The following is a 19437-nucleotide window of genomic DNA, read 5'->3' as shown; positions in this document are numbered from 1 at the left end:
TGCTGTGAAGGTATTTTTAGATGTGTTTAACATTTAAATCAATAGAGTAAAGCAGATTACCTTCCATAATGTGGGTGGTCTTCATCTAATCAGGTGATGGCCTTCAGAGAAAAGATTGAAGTCCCCCAAAAAGGAGGGCATCCTGCCTCCAGACGGCCTTTTGGCTCAAGGCTGAAACATGGGCTCCTGCTGGAATTTCCAGGCTGCCAGCCAGTCCTGCAACTTTTGCATTTTCTAGTCCCCACAATCACATGAATCAATTCCTTAAAGTGAAATCTCTCCCCCCGACCTCTATCCACACATATAAGATATAAACATAGGATATATCTTATTGGTTCTGTTTCTTTGGAGAACCCTAATAAGCCACCCACCCTAATTACCCTCAGTGGGGAAACTGAGGCAGCCTTGCTCCACAGTCAATACTCTTAACCCCTCTGCCACTTTCAGCCATTTGGAAAACTGCTTACCATCTCCAGTTTTCCATTTTTCCATTGGCAAACAAAGATGAGTAATACTACCCGCCCAGTAGGGTTGTTGTGCAGACTGTTCAAGATAATACACCACAACTGGCACATGGCAAGTGCTCAATAAAAATTGTTTTTCTTTTTCTTTTTCTTTTTTTTTTTTTTTGCTGAGGAAGATTCACCCTGAGCTAACATCTGCTGCCAACCTTCTCTTTTTGTATGTGAGCCACTGGCACAGCATGGCCACTGACAGACGAGCGGTGTAGGTCCACACCCAGGAACCAAACCCGGGCCACTGAAGCAGAGTGTGCCAAGCGTAACCACTAGGCCACTGGGGCTGACCCTAAAAGTTGTTATTTACTGATGCCTTCCATCTTAAAGCTCTGAGCAGAGCTTACTACTGGTTGCACTGTAGACATCACAGAATTAAAAGGAAGGACAAAGTTGAGAAAAGTATATTTATTAGACATATTGATGATCTTTTTTACAGGCACTTTGAGAATAAATTTTTGCCATGCTCATGTCAATGAAAATCACCATTTTTCAGGGAGTCCCTAGGTGTGCCCAGCACCTGAATTCCACCATCTATCGAAATCCTCACATTAACCCTACGGGCAGGCGTCGTGGTCGTTCCCAGTTTACAGATAAGAAACTGAGGCTCCCAGCGATGGGGAAACTCACCCAGCTTCTGAGTGACAATCTCTCAGGGCAATAATTTCCACGCCCTTCATATCATCAGCCATCGGGTTCTTTGTTTTCTTTAATAATCCTTTACAAAGCAGCGTGTCAGTGAATTAAAATTAACATCAGGTCCTTGTGGGGAAATTGAAAACTTGCTTATTCCTTTCTCCCTCATTTGTATCTGCCGCCGGGTGCACACGTTTGTAATTCAGCTTTGAGGCTGTCACATAATCTTATAATGTTTTTTTCTTTGCAATTTTGTGCAGGTAATCCGAAAGAGGATTTTTCATATTATTGTATATGATCAAAATTGAATGTAGCTTGTAAAAAATTGAATTGTTAATAAACTGTGAGAGCCTTGTGTTCTTTGAAAAATACTTGTTGTTAAATGAAAAGAGACTTCAGAATGTCAAAACGTTTCATTTTGTTTGTTTTCCCCCCTTTATTCTTGTATTCTTCCCATACATTTCCAATTGCTGTAATCCGCAGATTAATTTTAATGTATTTCTTTGAGTTATGTTAATAAATGTCAGGTTTTAGAGAAAGATTATTTTTGCATGTTTTAATACATTTTTCTCCTTCATCCTCCTTTCTTTGATGTCAGGGCTGGGTAAATCCACTTTAAGATGACTTTCATTTATGAAGCTTAACACAGAAACCATCGTAAGGCTGAACCAAACGTCCTTCTGTTTTTCAATGATTATTTTTTTCTGTCAAAAGGAACCAAGCCCTCTACTCTGAGGCTTTGTAAAAAATGAGCCTAAAAAATAGAAATCAAAGCTTAGAGGGCGAGCTCATCTAAAGTGCCCCTTTATCTTTGCACGTACCCTTCTGTGAAGTGCTTGCCGTGGGCGAGGGGCGTCAGAGGTGGAAGGGAGTGTGTTTTCTCGAGCGCTAATTCTGCTGTGCTTTTTCTGAGGTTGGACATTGCAATAGTTCTTTCCTGTGTGGTCTTCAGCCTCTGAGCCCTGGTACTTTTATGCAAATGATTTTTGCCCAACTTAGTTACATTGGGCTGTTTTAAATAATTTAGACTCTGATTTATAATAGAATAGATACCTTCATAACGGGACCGTTAGTACCCATATTTCAATGAAAGTGCCGTGTAACGACCTATGTATTATTAAATGGCACACTCCCCGAGATACTGCCCCTCTTCCTTTTCACAATCTCTTACCTTTCTCTCATTTTTAGGAGCAAGTCTTTGCTCGGTCTCTGAGCTCCCAGAAAGTACAGCAGACCTGAAGATGGAGGACTCGGGGTTTATTATGCTCCAATTACAATCTGTGCACATTCATTAAGCTCCTGCTACGTGCAAGGCTTTGTTCTGGACCCTTTGCATAAAGATCAGCAGGGTCCCCTTAAATATCCATCTCCAGGGTATAATTTACTACTACTTCTCTGAGGTTAGTTAAGCAATGTACATCAAAGGCTTAAAAATGAGTGTATCGTTTGATCAGTTAACTCCATCTTTAGAAATGGAACTTAGGCAAGTAAATGAGGATGTGGGTAAATATGCAGCCCAAATGATGTCCATCCCTGTAGTTTAGAAAGTGAGAATTGGGAAGCAGCTTAAATGTCCGATAGCAAGGGACTGACCAATTAAATTACCTGTACGCCCATGCAGTGGGATATATTATACAGCCATTAAAAATGAGATTGTAGGGGCCGGCCCCATGGCCAAGTGGTTAAGTTCTCGAGCTCTGCTTCGGCAGCCCAGGGTTTCACTGGTTCGAATCCTGGGCGCAGATTATGGCACTGCTCATCAGGCCACGCTGAGGCGGCGTCCCTCATGCCACAACTAGAAGGACCCACAACTAAAATATACAACTAGGTACTGGGGGTCTTTAGGGAGAAAAAGCAGAAAAAAGAAAAAGATTGGCAACAGATGTTAGCTCAGGTGCCAATCTAAAAAAAAAGAATGAGATTGTAGATTATTGACATGGAAGGACATTAATTATGTTTTTCCACACGAGGAAAGGAAAGGTTATAGTGGGTATGTAGTGTGGGGTTCCATCGATGTCCATGGAAATATGAATATATTGCGCCCACAGGGAGAGGCCGGACGGCTGTGGAGCAAGTCTAAGAAGCGACTATCACTGCGGGGGAGAATAGCGGGTGCATTTTTATTTTCTTCTCTTTGTTATCTGCACTTTCTAACTTTTCTCCAGAAAAGAGGTGTTGCTTTTGAAATCAGAAAATTCTATAGAAGTTATTTTTAAATGGAAAATAAATTCAAGTCCATCCATGGGCCGTTATGGGGCAGCATGCTGCATGGGAGGATGGACTCGGGCCGACACTGTGTTCCCGGAGCAAAGCTGCCTGGGCTTTGCTGTGACCCTCTGGCCTCTGTCTTCTGGCCCTTCCTGCCCTGCCCGTGGCTTTATCTCCTGGCTTCAGAGAGCCGTACCCTCCTCCTTGCTCAGTGCACATGACAGCACAGCCGGCTCGACACCGGCTCAGACAAATCTGAGTTTGGTTTTCCTCCTGCAACAGGAAGTCTAGCACCTCGGTGTCTGACTCTGGCCTCCTGGACCTGGTCTTAGGGAACTTCCACTAGGCAGGATGTAAGATGAAAGGCCCCCTGGACCTTAGGGACTCCGAGCCCACAGGGGACACAGCCAACGTCCCATATCAGGTCTTGGCTCTCCGTCACCTGCAGGGCAACACGACTGTGGGCCCGGCCACGTGACTTTCTTCGGTCAGCGGACAAGACATGACACTAATTAGTAGACACGACATGATCACGCCCTTGAACTGTGCCCCTGTGATTGCCACGAGGAGAATGCCCCAGGTAGCCACCGGCCCTTCACTTGGGTGACACACGCAGAGTAGGCCACTCACACCAAGCAGCCACTGGCCCAAGGAAGATGAAAGACATATGGAGGGAGAAGATCGGAACCCAACCTGCCACCTGGACAAACTGGAGCCTGGAGCCAGGAGTCCAGTGCAGCCCAGCCAAGTGGCAGCTGACCTATAGACCATTAGTATGAGAATAAAGGATCTGGGTTGTAAGCCACTGAGTTTGGGGATGGTTGTTATGCAGCATTGATGTAGAAATAGCTGACTTATACAGTCTCTTTTCTTCCTTTCTCTTTTCCTTCCAAAAATATTTGAGCAGTGGCTATCTGCTAGGACCCGTGCTAGAGGATGGAAATACTGTAACAGTGCTCAGATCATCTGGTTTCACTAGCACCTGCATAATAGATTATATCACTGTCATCTGTGTTCTACAGATGAAGAAATACTGCACAGAGAAGTTAAGTTACCAGCATGAGGCCACAGAGCCAGTGAGTGGCAGGAAACCTGGCTCTGGAATCCCTGGTCACACCCATTCTACTCCTGGCCTCTCGTGGTCACTCTGAGTCAGCAACACCCTTGGGGAAGGACTCCCAGCCTGTATGCTGGCTGTGATGGTGGAAGGAGAAATATCCATAAAGATGGCTGTCAGGGAGCAGCTCCCTCCATTCCCCTCCATCTGTCCCCAAGTTCTCAGAGGAGATTGGTCTTTATCAACATGATTATATAGGCACAGGGGTTGGCAAAATGCCTCCTATCCACCTGCCATCTGTTTTTGTATGGTCCGCAAGCTAAAAATGGTTTTTACAATTTTTTTTGGTGTGGAAGATTGGTCCTGAGCTAACATTGGTGCCCACCTTCCTCTATTTTGTATATGGGACACAGCCACAGCATGGCTCGATGAGCAGTGCTAGGTCTGCGCCCAGAATCTGAACCTGCAAACCCTGGGCTGCCGAAGCAGAGCATGAGAACGTAACCACTGGGCCGGCCCTGGTTTTTACATTTTTAAATGGTTGGAAAACAATCAAAGGAAGCATAATTTTTTGACACATGAAAATCATATGAAATCCACATTTTTCTTTTCTTGTTTTTGTTTTGACTGGTTTTAAGTTTATAGAAAAATTGAGCAGAAAGTACAGAGTTTCTGTGTACCCCTTTCCTTCCACCACTCTCAAGTTTCTCCCGTCATTATTATCCCTTCTTAGTCGGGTACAGTTGCTGCCGTGGGTGAGCCAGTCCTGGCACTTTACTGTTAGCTAAAGTCTGCAGTTCTCACGAGCGCTCACTCTTGGTGTTGCACGACCGATGGGTTTGGACAAATGTCTAATGACAGGGACCCACGATTGCAGCATCACACCGAGTAGTTTCACTGCCCGAAAAATCAGAGCCTCCACTCACACATCCCTCTCTCTTCCCCCTAAAGTCCTGGCATCCATGGACCTTTTTCCTGTCTCCATAGTTTTGTCTTTTCTAGAATATCATGTAGATGGAATTATGCGGTAGGTCGAATTTTCAGATTGCCTTCTTTCACTGAGTAATCTGCATCTAAGCTTCCTCCATGTATTTTCATGGCTTGATAGCTTATCTCTTCATATTGCTGAATATCGTTCCATTGTCTGGAGGGACCACAGCTTGTCTATCCTTTCACCTATGGAGGGACATGTGGGTTGTTTCCACTTTTTGGCAATTATGAATAAGGCTGCGATAAACATTTGTGTGGGCATAAATTTTCAACTCCTTTGGGTAAATACCAAGGGGTGCATTTGCTGGATCCTATGGTAAAAGTATGTTTAGTTTTGTTAGAAACTGCCAAACTCTCTTTCCAAAGTGGCTGTACCATTTTGCATCCCCACCAGCAACGACTGAGAGTTCCTGTTGCTCCCCGTCCTCACCAGCGTTTGGTGATGTCAGTCTTTTGGGTTTTAGACACCATGGTCAGTTGACAGTGGTATCTCACTGTTGTTTTAATTTCCACTTCCATGATGACGTGTGGTGCTGAGCATCTTTTCCTGTGCTCCTCTGCCATCTGTGCATCCTCTTTAATGGAGCATCTGTCTAGATCTTCTGCTGATTTTTAAATAGGATTGTTTGTTCTCTTACTGTTGAGTTTTAAGAGTTCTTTGAATATTTTAGATACCAGTTCCTTCATCAGACATATTTTGCAAATATTTTCTCCCCATCTGTGGCTTATCTTTTTGTTCTCTTAACAGTGAAACACAAATTTTCACGTCCATAAATAAAATTTTATTGGAAAACTTACATGCTGATTCGTTTACACGTTGTCTATGTCTCATTTCACACTGCGTCAGCTCAGTTGCGACAGAGCCCGGCAGCCCGAAACCCTAAAATATTTTATTTAGATCAGAAACGTTTGTCGACCCCTGATTTAGGGTATCAGTTCCATTCCCTCCTCGCGAGCCTGTCATTCCCAGAAAGGCAACTCTCACGGCAACGATTATTGGAGTCCCTGACTTGAAATGCGTCAAATTCCGCCCAACTGACCACGTTCCTTTTATTTGTTTTTTTGTACATTTACTCTTTCATAGCTTGGTTTTGACTCCAGAAGCCCTCGCTGGAGGCCCTGTGAGGGGAGAGCGTGTGTCAGGCAGGCTGAGCTGTCCCGCCTCGGGGTGGTGCACATCCGTTCTCCATCTCCCCGGTGGGCGCAGCCCAGCGCCTCTCGCTGTCTGTGTCCTGCCATGTAACCACATCTTCCGGGCACACAGAGTCGATCTCCCCCTGGAGGCGAATCCTTATTCCTACAGGGACATCAACCCTGGGGGCAGGAATGCCTGTCCGCCCCTCCCTCCCAAAGGAGTTCCCACTGTCCCCACCTCCCAACCTGCCCCGGGGGCTCACTTTTGTGTATGGGGTTCATTTCCCTCCTGGATTTGGAGGGTCGCCCCCTGCAGCTTCCTGTCACTCCATTCTCTCCTCCTGACAGCAGGAGTTAATTCCAGCACGGTGGTGTCACATCGCTGAAGCCCGCTCCCTGTCATTTCCATTTTTCAGTTTCCACGCAGCTGCCAGTCTGATTTCTCCCCCTCCATATCTCTTGCCTTTTGATTTTTTCATGCCTTAAACATTTGGTCTTATTTTTTTTTTCCTTTTCCAATAAGTGAAAAGAATGTAAATCTAGAAAAATGTAGGCAGACGTATGCTCTTTTTCTTACTAAGTTTTCCCTCTTTAGCTATAGTAGTGTGACAACAAGTGAAGAGAAACAGACAGACTTACATATTCTGTCTGGCCTCCCCTCTCCTGCCAGTTACTTTTGACGGCTTGGCATCGGATGGAAATCAGTTTCTTCCCAACTTGCATCTCCTGCCTCCCGCAGAGCAGGGAGCTAGGAGGGCCCCAGCCTGCCTGGTTCCTGGGTGTTAATAAAAATAATAGTTGATATGATTATAATTTGTTGAGCACTTACTCAGGGCCGGCACTTTGCTCAGGGCCTTTCCATTTAGATGCATTAAGAGGAAGACAAGCTTCGCGGCTCTCTGCCCCGCTCGGCCTTTCCTTACCGGAGCTGAAATGGGTGCTTGATCAGCCTAGACTTTGAAATCAGGTGGCGTGAGTTCAGATCCTGGCTCTACTACCCACCAGCTGGTGACCTTGGGAGAGTCACCTCACCTTTCTGAACCTCAGTTTCCCCATCCATAGATGAGGATTCATAATAACACATCTCATGGGGCGGCTCTAAGGATCGCATCCCTTGACGTGGGTGGAGCTATATGCTGTGCCAGCACGTGGTGAGCATGCCGTGAGGCAGGTATTCATTAGCAGGTGGCTGCAGTGGGCCAGCCTGTGCCCATCTGGCCGGTGGTGAGTGCTCTCCATCCCTTTGGTCCTTGCCCAGCCTGCTGGGCACGGCAGCATCCTAGTGAGAGAAGAGAGATCCACTAACTAAAGCCAACACACACGTGCACACACACACACACGCATGCACACACGCATGCACACACACACACAGAGCTCTTGTACAAGAAGTGCATTTGGGTTAATTCCTAAGTGTTGCCTTTTCTGTAAAACTGGTCCAGTTGTCCCAGGGGCTAACCAGAGGTTGAAGCCAAATATGTGGACGTCGTCTTTGGTCCCCTCTTTTCTGCATGTCCCCCCCTCAGCAGCCCAACAGCAACTCTTTCAGTCCTTTCCTTTACTCCTTCCCTTAGAATGTATCCAGAATCCGTCCACATCTCGCCATCTTCATCCTCTGAGTCCAGCCCACTCCCATCACTCACTCAGCTTCTTACAGATGCCTCCTCCCTGCTCCCATGCTCTCTCCTCCTCTTATAATTAGCAATTAGAATGATCTTCTTAAAATGCAAATCACTTCTCTACTTAAAAACTGCAAGCTTTAAGAGAACAATGCACAGCTTCCAAGCGGCCTAAAAGGGTCTCAGAGGACCTATTCTGATCTTCTTCCCCCACTGTTTTCAGCATTTGATATATGGCCTTCTTTCTTATCCTTGACCATGACCAAGCTCATTCCTGCCTCAGGGCCTTTGCACCTGTTGTCTGTCCTTCCATTTGGGGACCTCAACTTGACCCCTCTCTTCTGGAGGGATTCCTCTTGGCATTTAGGTCCCAGTGAAGTACCCACCAGGCCTTCCTGGACATCCTACTCAGTGTAGCACCACCACCTCCCCACTCTGTCTTGTAGTCTCTTTTTGCCTTCTGCAAGGCATTGTCACCGCCAAAAACAAATAAGCAATTGACTTATGCTTGTGTTCACTGCTCATCTCCCCACTGGAATGCAAGCCATCTGTCTGTCCACGGCTGCTTTCCCGTGCCCGCAGAGCGCCTGCCCCCGGTGAATGTTGCAGAGAAATTCAGTGAAGAAATTCTTGAATACATTTTGAAAAAGCCAGGCCTTTTCATGTGAGGAGCAAACCTTTTAAAGCTACACAAAGTTAAGCGTCTGGAGGACTCAGCATGGATTCTGTAGTATAAAGCACGGAGTGGGAAAGGACGTTCAATGGCAAAAGGGCAACGGTCCTGCTCAAAAGGAGGCAGGAGCTCAAACTGAGGAGGTGTGTGGAGGAGGATCAGAGGGTGCCGGGGACTGCGACAGGCCAGGGTGGGGGAAGGCTGGAGACTCCAGAGCAGAGGAGACCTGCACCCCCTGCCCAGACGGAGCCTCAGCGGGCACTGTGCCCGGTGAAGTCCCCCAATGACAGAGATGCCTCCCTCCCCAGACCCTGGCCCTAGAGTGGCAGGGACGAGGGTCTGAGGTCTGAGAGGGTTCCAGGACCCCAAGGAGGGACACAAACAGGCAGCTGGCTGAGGAAGCTGGAGAGGCCTGGCGACAGGGGGGAGGGGATGTGGAGTGATATTTGGGGACCTGACAAAGGGAGCAGAGCGGCAGCCGGTGTCAGCGCAGTGAACGCAGAAGAATGACATGTCAGGGATCAGCACACAGGCCAGGCCGACTCCACCAGCCCTGGATGCCCCGTGGGATGGGACGGGATGAGGAGGGGAAACGGGCGCCCCCAGGCCACTGATGCCAGGAGGGCACGTCCGAGGGGAAAGGGGAAGAAGCCTTCACTGACTGGGCTTGAGCCCAGCTGACCTTGACGGTTTGCCTCCGAATGGCAAGGTCAAGTTTCCATCCTCCGGGAGAGGGGCTTTGAGAGTTCAGTTCCGCGGGTGAGAAGCCGACGGCCTCTTAAACTCATGCTTGCTGAACCAGGGCAGAGGTGTCATTCTCTCGGTAGAATATTCAGATAATACAGACCGTTCGCTGATGTCCGGAGAGGCTTTGCCACATGCCTGGCGCTGGTCTAACGTTTTGCACGTGGTTCAGGGAAGGGTCGTTAGTCTCAGGCAACAGAATCCACATGAGCAAGTTGGCGCCGAAGACAGTTATAAACTTTACGTATTAGGTCCCTCATGGGCTCTCTGACACAACCAAAGGATGAAGCCCGAATGCTGCCCAGCCCCAGACAGTCCTGGACAAGCCTTGGTTCCAGAGAGCCCTAAAAATGCCCCCATTCACCGCAAGACCAGCAGACGCCCTCTGCGGCTGCCACCTGCCAGACACCACCCTGGTGTTTGCAGCTGAACGTGCAAAATTCCTCCGCGTTTTCCCAGAAGGCTCAAGGCCTCTGCCTTGGCGCTTTCCAGAAAGTCCGGTCTCCCAGCCTGCAGCTGCCTTCTTGCTTTGCTCGCTTCCACATCTGAGTCCTGAGGCAGTGCCACTGATCAGGCAAACCAGGTCACGTGCCTGTACCCTGGCGGCAAAGCAGTCTGACAAATCGGGTTCCCAGCTTTGATGGTACCGGAAGGCAGCCTGGAAGGGGATGGAATAGGTGCTGAGTCGGCCACGCAGACGCTAAAATTTCCGTTTTCCAAAGGAAGAAATCAAGGTGCAGAGGACTTGCATCTTTTGATTCTCTTTGGTTCTTGATGGTCAGGGATGAGCCCCGTGCCTCCTGTTGGCGGAACTTGGACCCCGTCCCTCTTTTCCCTTAGCACATGAAAGACCTCAGGTACGGACGTTCGGACGGCATGCTCCGTCAAGAAACCCACCCCAAATCCAAGACGAGGTCATAGTTCAAGGACAGTCCTCCTTCCCAGGAGCACTGGGGCCTGCCGTCTCTCTTCTGCGTTTTCTCTCTAAGCCCCTGTCTGCCTTCTGGATGGAGGGGGCGCCTTAGGACTTAGCTCCTCTCTTGGGGCCTCTGACCCCGTTTTTTATTTGCTGCGTGAGTTCTTTCAGCTTTCTTCCCATTTCTGCGATGTCTTCCTTTGCGTCTGTATGTGCAATTCCCGATCTTTGTAACAACAAGGAGCCTTTGGTTTCAGCTTGAAGTCCTCAGGAAATGGCTTCTCGATTCACCTGTGAAATGTTCCCATTTGACGCTTGAAGCCACGCTTCCTCATCCACCAGCTCTAGAGAGCTGTAGCATCTTGCAGGATGCCTTTCCACAGACACACTTCAGGAGGTTGGCCCTTCTTGCAGAGGCCGCGCTGGCTTCAGGCTAACCATCCTGGGGAACTCGCCATCTGTTTTGACTCAGCCACAAGCAGGCTCGCCTGTGACCGCGCCCTGGGAAATGTTCCCATCTCCGGTCTACAACTCAACCTTCTCATACATGGGGGTGGAGGTGGGGCCTAAATTAAGGATTGGTGTCAAGAAACAACATTAATAGCAATGTCTTCAACCAAGCAAAATGCAAAGAAGGGAAGATTGAAAAATCTTAAATGAAGAAAATCACTCACAAATACATCCTGAGCCCAGAGTGTGGATTCAAGTCAACAGAGAGTATTCAAATGTAAGTTCTAAAATGGGTCGTGCAGCTGGAAACTAGCGATGCCCAGATCCCCTCCTCTCAGGAGAGGTGGGTCCTTAGCAGCCTCCTTGGGCTAAGGCAGTTTTATCCCTTCTGAGTGATTGGTCCAGAGTTTGTCATGTGACCTAGTTCTGGCCAATGGGATGGGGGAGCCTCCTGTAGGGCCTCTGGCAAATATCTTCTTCCCGGATAAAGGAGCCATGGCAGGAGAAAGCCTTTCTCCCTGCTCCTTACTTCCTGTCTTGAATGTAGATTGTGACTCACGGAACTGAGGCCGCCATCTTGTGACCAGGAGGAAAGACCAAGAGAACTGCAGGGACCCAGACCCAGAACCCTGTCATCTTGAGCTGTGAGTCCTGCGAGATAATGAAATATCTTTATTGGTTAAGTCAGGCGTTGGCAAACTTTTTCTGTCCATGGCCAGATAGTAAATGTTTCCAGCTTTCCAAGTCAACCGCTCGACCCTGCCATTATAGTGTGAAAGCAGCAACAGACACGCAAATGATGGTGTGTGGCAGGGTTCCGATAGAAATTGATTTATAGACACCGAAATGTGAATTTTGTATAATTTTCACATCACAAAATATTATTTCTTTTGATTTGTTTCAACTGTTCAGACTGTAAAAATTATTTTTAGCTCACTGGCTGCACAAAAGCAGGTGGCAAGCTGAGTTTGGCCCGTGGGCTGTACTTTGCTGGCCCCTGGGTGAAGTCACTGCCAATGGGTTTTCAGTTACTGGAAGCCAAGTGCCTTCTAGATGATTCTGCCATCCAACCTTCCCTTTCACAGATGACAAAGCTGAGGTCCAGAAGACGACACACATCCTCTGTGAGTCAGGGCTAATAAATCTGGATCCCAAAGCTCTTGATCACAGTCCAGGATTTTCCCAGGATACAGCACGGCTTCCTACACCTTCACACGCCATTTATGCTGCTTTCTCCTGGGCTGTGGCTCGTTGCCTTATGTATGTGATTGCATTTCACTCACACCAAATACGTCGAGGGCCAAGAGGGCGCTCACCTTCGCTGAGGACCTACCCCATGCCAGGCACTTTGGGTCATTTAATCCCACAAGTGTGAGGCAGATATTGTTATACTCACGTCACAGAGGAGGAAACAGAGGTTCCGAGAGGGCTGCCCGGTGCCCAGGTTCAGAGCCCCTCCCGCCGCATCGCACCTGCTCCCACGCTCCAGGGCCCAGCGCCGGGGGCACCCTAATGAAGAAGACGTGGACCATTTTCTTCGGCCGCTGAATATGTCCAAGGAGACCCTGGCGGAGCACGCAGACAGTTCTTTTCCTTTCCGAAGTTTTATTCTGCTAAAGACAGCCGCTTTCTCCCGGTTCTCGGTGGAGCTGGGACGAGACCAGGGGAAACGATGAGGGGACATTCACCGTCTTGGCCGCTAGAGGGCAGCAAGAGGCCGCGTCCGAGAAGCCGCTCCAGGCCTTCGCTCCCCGGTTCCTTGAGTCCAGTCACAAGTTCATGGGAAACGGGGGGAGAAGATGCTTCAGCCTTTTGCTCCCAAATCCTCATTTTTATGATGGAAAAAATGGGATCCCACAGGGGTCAGGTTGCTGCCCTGGGATCAGACGTCGGTTATCATGAAGTCAGCAAGTCTTAATTGACTGTTCCTTAGGCGGCACGTTGCTCCACCCGCGCGCTCAGGCCGCCGCGGTCCAGCAGTGGGCGGGGCTGGCCGTCCAGCGAGCATGTGGACGAGAAGTCATCGAATCAACCAAATTATCAGAGATTGTGGGGACGGGCCTGGCGGGGAGGGTCGGGAGCCAGAGCTGCGCGGAGGAGGCATTTCCATCTGAAGATGAAAAGCAGCCGGGCTTTCAAGGAGCTGGGGGACGGGAATTCCAGGGACAGGGGCTGCGACAGGGCGAGGGCCTGACGTGCTGGGAACTGGGAGTCCAGCAGGGTGGCCGTGTGACCGGGTGGAGCTGGGGAAGGAAGGAGAGGGGACAATTCAGTGATGTGATGATGACGTGGACTGAACATTGCCTGGGACGAAGCACGGTGTGGGGTGCCTTCTCTCACTGCATCGCCACCACCATCTATGGCCTGCACGCTATGATTATCCCCATTTTACAGCCTCCGAGGGGTTAAGCCACTTGGCCAAGGCCGCACAGCCTGGAAGGGGCCTGGCTGGGATTTGAACCGGGGTCTGCCTGACCCCAGCACCCACGCTCATCCTCACCGTCCCAAACAAAGGCAGAGGAAGACTGGAACTGAGGTCCTGTCTCCCGGCCGGGACTCTCCCCGTGACCTTCTCTTCCCCTTGCCTTTTAGGAAAGCATCCTTTCTCCTCAGCTCCTGGGCATGGGGCAGGGGGTAAGGCAGAAGTCAAATGATAGAAAGAAAAAACTTTTCTAGAAAGAGTTTATCAAAGGGCAGGAGGAACATCCCCCAGACACACATCAGTGTTGTCCCCTTTCACAAACAGTGCTCACCAGAGCTCAGCTCTCTGACCACAAAGACAGACTCCTGGGAGCCAGAGAAAGGATGCTTCCAGCTCCAGAACACGCCTCCAGCCTAGAGGAGTGAGACAGCTGGTTTTGAAACTGGGCCAATGTCCCAGGGCTCCCGGGACGTGTATAAATTGTGCCACTACGTGACACACCCCAGAGCAGATCCACCTTGCGGAGGGAGTTCCCTTCTGACTCTTGGTGAACGAGGAAGGACCTGAACCACAGGCCTGTCTTTGACGGCTCAGGCCCGCGCGGTGTCGGCTGGGGGCGGGCTTCAAGAGGAGGGAAGCTGCTGGGCAGACCTGGGCCTCCTGCCCCAGCCCTGGCTCCCAGCCTCCTGCCCGCCCCAGGCCCTGGCAACACCAGCCCGGGGGCCGGTTCACCTCTTCGGCCTCATCTCCAGCTGTCTAAACTCTTCCAACCTTCAAGGCCCAGCCGCGTCGGCCCAAAGCTGCCGCCAACAGCTTCTCCGGAGCTCACGATGTCTTTTTGCCCTGCGCTCGTTCTCTCCTATAATCTCTTAGCGTCTGTTCCGCAGGACAAAGACACAGCAGTTGGAGTTAGGAAATCCAGGCCCGAGTCCCTGGTCCCACACTGGCAGGCCCTGTGACCTCGGGCATGTCACCACACATCCCCCAGGTACTCTCAGCCAGGCCCGGGCCAGCTCAGAGGAGCGATGGTGAACAGTCCCTACGCTCGAGAGCTCCCATTCCAATGTTTGCATCTGGAAAACAGGCACTGTAGCAGCCACCCCTCCAGCCGGCTGAGAGCAGGGAGCAAGAACAAGGCGTGAGGGGCCGCTTGTGCGCTCGAACGCGCCGGCCGAGTTCTGTTCCCTAATAATTCCTCCACGGACGCCTCGTCTTCCCCGTCTGCACACGGGGGTATGAAGGCAGATTTATCTCAGCCCTTTCTAGCAGCCAGCAGAGCGCGAGGCAGCGCAGGCAGCAGCCAGGAGCTTGGTCTCCCGGCCATTCTGTCTGATTTGCATCTTGGTGCTGTCTTTTCCCACCTTTGGGACCCTGGACAAGTTATTCAGCTCTGTGCCTCAGTTTCCTCATCTACAAAATGGGAGACGACAGCGCCTATCTCCCTTTCATGTCCTAGGGCTGCTCTAACACGTTAAGTATGCTCTCGCGGTTCTGGAGCCCAGGAGTCCCAGCTCGAGGTCTCGGCAGGCGGGCCGTGCTCCCTCCGAAGGCTGGAGAGGAGAATCCTTCCCTGTCTTTCCAGCTCCTGGTGGTTCCAGGCACTCCTTGGCTTGGGCCGCATGGCTCCCATCTCTGCCCTGTCTTCACGGGGCTTCTCCTCCGTCTGTCTCTCCTCCGTGTGTCTTCTCTAAGGACTCCTGGCTTTGGCTGGAGGGCCCATCCGGATAACCCAGGATGGTCTTGAGATCCTTAATTCCACCCGCAAAGGTCCTTTTCCCAAACATGGTCATATTCACAGGCTCTGGAGATTAGCACGCGGACGTCTTTTGGGGTCACCAGTCACCCCACGACAGTCGACTCAAGAGGACGCGTTCCAGGCTCAGTGCACAGCTGGGATCGTTGTGAGCACTCGGCTGATAGGAGCTACTGCCATTCTGCATCCAGAGGCTGTGTGTGAGGTTCAGCTGTGGAGACGCCCCCGACCAGCCTCACTGGGTCACAGGGAACAGAACCCGAAGAGTAGAATGATCGGGCACCCTTTCTCCCCAGTCTCCAGGGCTGGCAGCCTGACTTGCCAGGCTGCATTTTCCAACTTGACCAAACTCGCTTTAGCCTTGAGACTCCGCCATTCTCTCTGTTCTAAACCAGCTTTTTGCAGAAACCACCAATTATTGCAAAGTCTGCATTTTGCTTCACTACAATTAGGGGACCCCTGGCCGGGGGCTGAGGAGAACAAGTCATGAAACAGCCCCATGCAGGAGGGGAGAAACGGCCAGCAAAGGCGGTCTCGATGGGGCATCATCTTGTTTAGTCTCAGGTGGAAGCCAGTTTGGCCTCATCAGGTGATGCCAGGGGCACATCTGGTCAAAGGAAGAGTAGAAAAAAAAAAAAAAAAGGAATAGGCTGGGCCTGAGTTGGGCGGGAGGCCTGTGGAGGGGAGTCTGGGGCTCTGACTCTGCCAGGGTGCGGTGGAAAAAGAAAGGACAGCTACACTGGTCCCAACCCTGATGGGCCATGTGACCGCCAGAGCCTCAGTGCTCTCAGCTGTCAAACGGGATCATGGCAGGAAGCACCCCACAGGGACTGAGTGCCGGGTGGAGACACAGGCCGTGCTAAGTGGCGCCCTGTTATTGTTATTCCAGGACCAGACGAAGACCAGTGCGGGACAGAGGTGCTTCTGAGGTGGCTGGCTCGGTTCCAGGCCAGTGGAAGGACCCAAGCTCAGAGCCAGACCTGCTGTGACCTGGGGTGGAGGTGAAGCAGAAGGGGTGCCCTCAGAGAATGCAGAAGGCACAGGGGCCCTGTGCCGGCAGAGAGGGTGAGTCTTTGAGCCCATAAAGCCCCTTCTGGCCCAGAACGAATTTGAAGACTGGATGTAACAACAGAAAAGTAATATTTCATGACTGTTGTGTGATCATAGTTTCACCCCTAGAGACCCCACAGCAATAGCTAGTGGTTCCAGAAACTTCCAGGTCATTGCTGGAAGTGCTGTTCAGGTAGTGACGTCCCTATGGTGTCATTGTCTTGGTGGAGCTGGGGTTCACCCTGTGATGAAGCACATTGACCCCGAACTCCCCAGCTCTGCACAAAACTGCACGGCAGAGAGCAAGGTCCACACCCGCCTCCTCACGCCAGCTTCTGGACCCCCATCCTCCGAGACCAACCTCGGCAGATCCGGGCCTAGAGGAAGCTGTTTGCTCATCTGACTGAAGGGAGAATCTTGAGTTAAGAAGAAGTATAATTTTAGCAAGTCCTTCTTTTGTTCCAGGGTTCAGAGTGACTGGGGGAGTTCTCTTTTCTGGAAAACTGCCCACTGGCCCTGGTGTAATTATTTTCTTTGAAAGTCGAGAATCACAGACCACCCTCATAATCACCCCTTAGCTCTCTGCACCTGCAGAACATCCAGCACAAAGAGAATATCGTGAACCAACCAGGGAGAAAAGAAGACCATTACACAATAAAGACCATTAGGCAACCTGTCCACAACCTAATGGAAGTCAGAAGACAGTAGAACCGTGTCTTAAAATGGCTGGGAGAACCCATCAATCCAGGGTTCTACAATCGTTCAAGCAAAAAGCAAAGAGAACACTTGCTACTAACAGACTCCCCAAACAAAAGAATGCAGATACTTTCACTTCCTCCTTTCCATTTTGGATGCCTTTTATTTCTTTTTCTTGACGAATTGCTCTGGCTAGGATTTCCAGTACAATATTGAATAGCAGTGGTGAGAGCGAGCATCCTTTTCTTGTACCTGATCTTAAGGGGAAAACTCGCAGTCTTTCACTGTGGAATATGATGTTGGCTGTGAGTTTTTCATAAATGCCCTTCATCGGGTTGAGGAATTCCATTCCTAGTTGTTGAGTGTTTTTATTACAAAAGTTGTGTTGGATTTTATCAAATCCTTTTCGGCATTAATTCACGTGGTTTTCCCCTTCATTCTATTAATGTGCTGTATGTATTACATTGACTGGTTTTCGTATGTTGAACCATCCTTGAATTGCTGGGATAAATCGCATGTAGTCATGGTGTACATTCCTTTAACATGCTATTGGATTTGGTTTGCTGTTTTGTTGAGGATTTTTGCATCTCTATTCATAAAGGCCGTTGATTGGTAGTTTCTTTTCTCGTATGTTTTTGTCTGCCTTTGATATCAGGATAATGTTGGCCTCGTGCAATGAGTTAAAAAGGCTCCCTCCTTTTCTACTTTTTGGGAAGACTTGTACACTGAAAATGAAACAAACACTGCTGACAGATATTAAAGGAGATTGAAATAAATGGAAAGACATCTTGTGTTCATGGATGGGAAGACTTGATATCGTTAAGATGGTAATAATCCCAAGTGATCCACAGATTCAATGCAATCCCTGTGGAAATCCCACTTGCTCTCTTGGCAGAACTGGAAAAGCTCATCCTAAGATTCATATGGAATTGTGAGGGCCCCCAAACAGTCAAACAATTTTGACGGAGAACAAAGTTGGAGGACTCACACTTCTTGGTTGCAAAACTTACTACAAAGCTACATTAATAAATGCAGTGTGGGACTGACAGAAGGATCAACATAGAGATGTAATGGAATAGAACAGAGGCTCTATAAATAAACTAATGCACATATGGTGAATTTATTTTCCATGAGGGTGCTAAGACTATTCAATGAGGGAAAGAATGGTGGTTTCAACAAATGATGCTGTAACAACTGGACAACTGGATATCCCCATGCAAAAGTGAGGTTGGACTCCTGCCTCACACCATATACACAAATGAACTCAAAACGATCAAACCTAACTATAAGAGCTAAAACGATAAAACTCTTGGAAGAAAACAAAGGAGTAAATTTTCACAGCCTTTTACTTTGCAATAGTTTCTTAGATACGACACCAAAAGCATAAGTAACAAAAGGAAAAATAAATTGAACTTTATCGGAATTAAGAACTTTTTGTGCATCAAAGAACACTATCAAGACAGTGAAAAGACAACCTCCAGAATGGGAGAAATATTTAAAAATCATATATCGGAGAGGATTTAACAACCAGAGTATAAGAATCCTTACAACTCAACCAAAAAAGACAACCTAATTAAGAAATGGGCAAAGGCCTTGAACATACGTTTCTCCAAACAAGATCTACAGAGGGCCAACAAGCACATGGAAAGATGCACGTCATTGGTTATTCAGGAAATGTAAGTCAAAACCACAATAAGATATCACTTTATACCCACTAGGATGGCTAAAATCAACAAAACAGAAAACAGTAAGTACTGGGGAGGATGTGGCAAAATGGGAACCCTCATATGTCGCTGGTTGGGTTATTAAATGGCACAGCCACTGTGGAAGGTAGGTTAGCAGCCCCTCACTAAGTGAAACACAGGCTTGCCATATGACTCAGCAGTCTCCCCGCAGGTGTGTACCCCACAAGAATTAACAGGTGTGCAAACAAAACCTGTACACAAATTTCACAGCGGCACTATTCGCAATAGCAAAAAGCTGGAGACAACCCAAACATGCATCAACTGATGAATGAATGCAATTATGGGATTATTCGGACAATGGAAAATCACTCAACCATAAGAAGGAATGGAGTGCTGACACAGGCTACACCATGGATGAACCCTGAAGACATCACGCTAAGTGAGAGACGCCAAACACTAACAGTCATGTATTTTATAATTCCCTTTATATGAAGTATGCAGACTAGGCAAATCCATGGAGATGGAAAGCAGATTATTGGAGTCAGGTGCTGGGTTGGGGGGAGGGGAGGAATAAGGAGTGACTGCTTACTGGGTGTAGAGTTTCCTTTTAGGGAAAAGCAAATGTTCTGGAACTAGGCAGTTGTGATGGCCGCACACGCTGTGAATGTACTAATGCCACTGAACTCTACACTCTAAAATGGTTAAAAGGGGAAAAATTTGTTATATTTATGTAACCACCCCCAAAAATGTTTCCAATAATTGAATCGAGCACTTAAAAGAGCTTTCCTTTAATGTATCCATCCGTGTTGACATAACTGGTTCATGTCTTTCAGTGGAATTACGTGCCTTTGAAATAAAAGCAAAATGGTTTCGAAACCATGTCCAAGTTGAG

This window comes from Equus caballus, chromosome 12, assembly GCF_041296265.1.
Source record: "Equus caballus isolate H_3958 breed thoroughbred chromosome 12, TB-T2T, whole genome shotgun sequence".
In the NCBI taxonomy this organism is placed as follows: domain Eukaryota; kingdom Metazoa; phylum Chordata; class Mammalia; order Perissodactyla; family Equidae; genus Equus; species Equus caballus.
Note: the sequence above shows the minus strand (reverse complement) of the source record.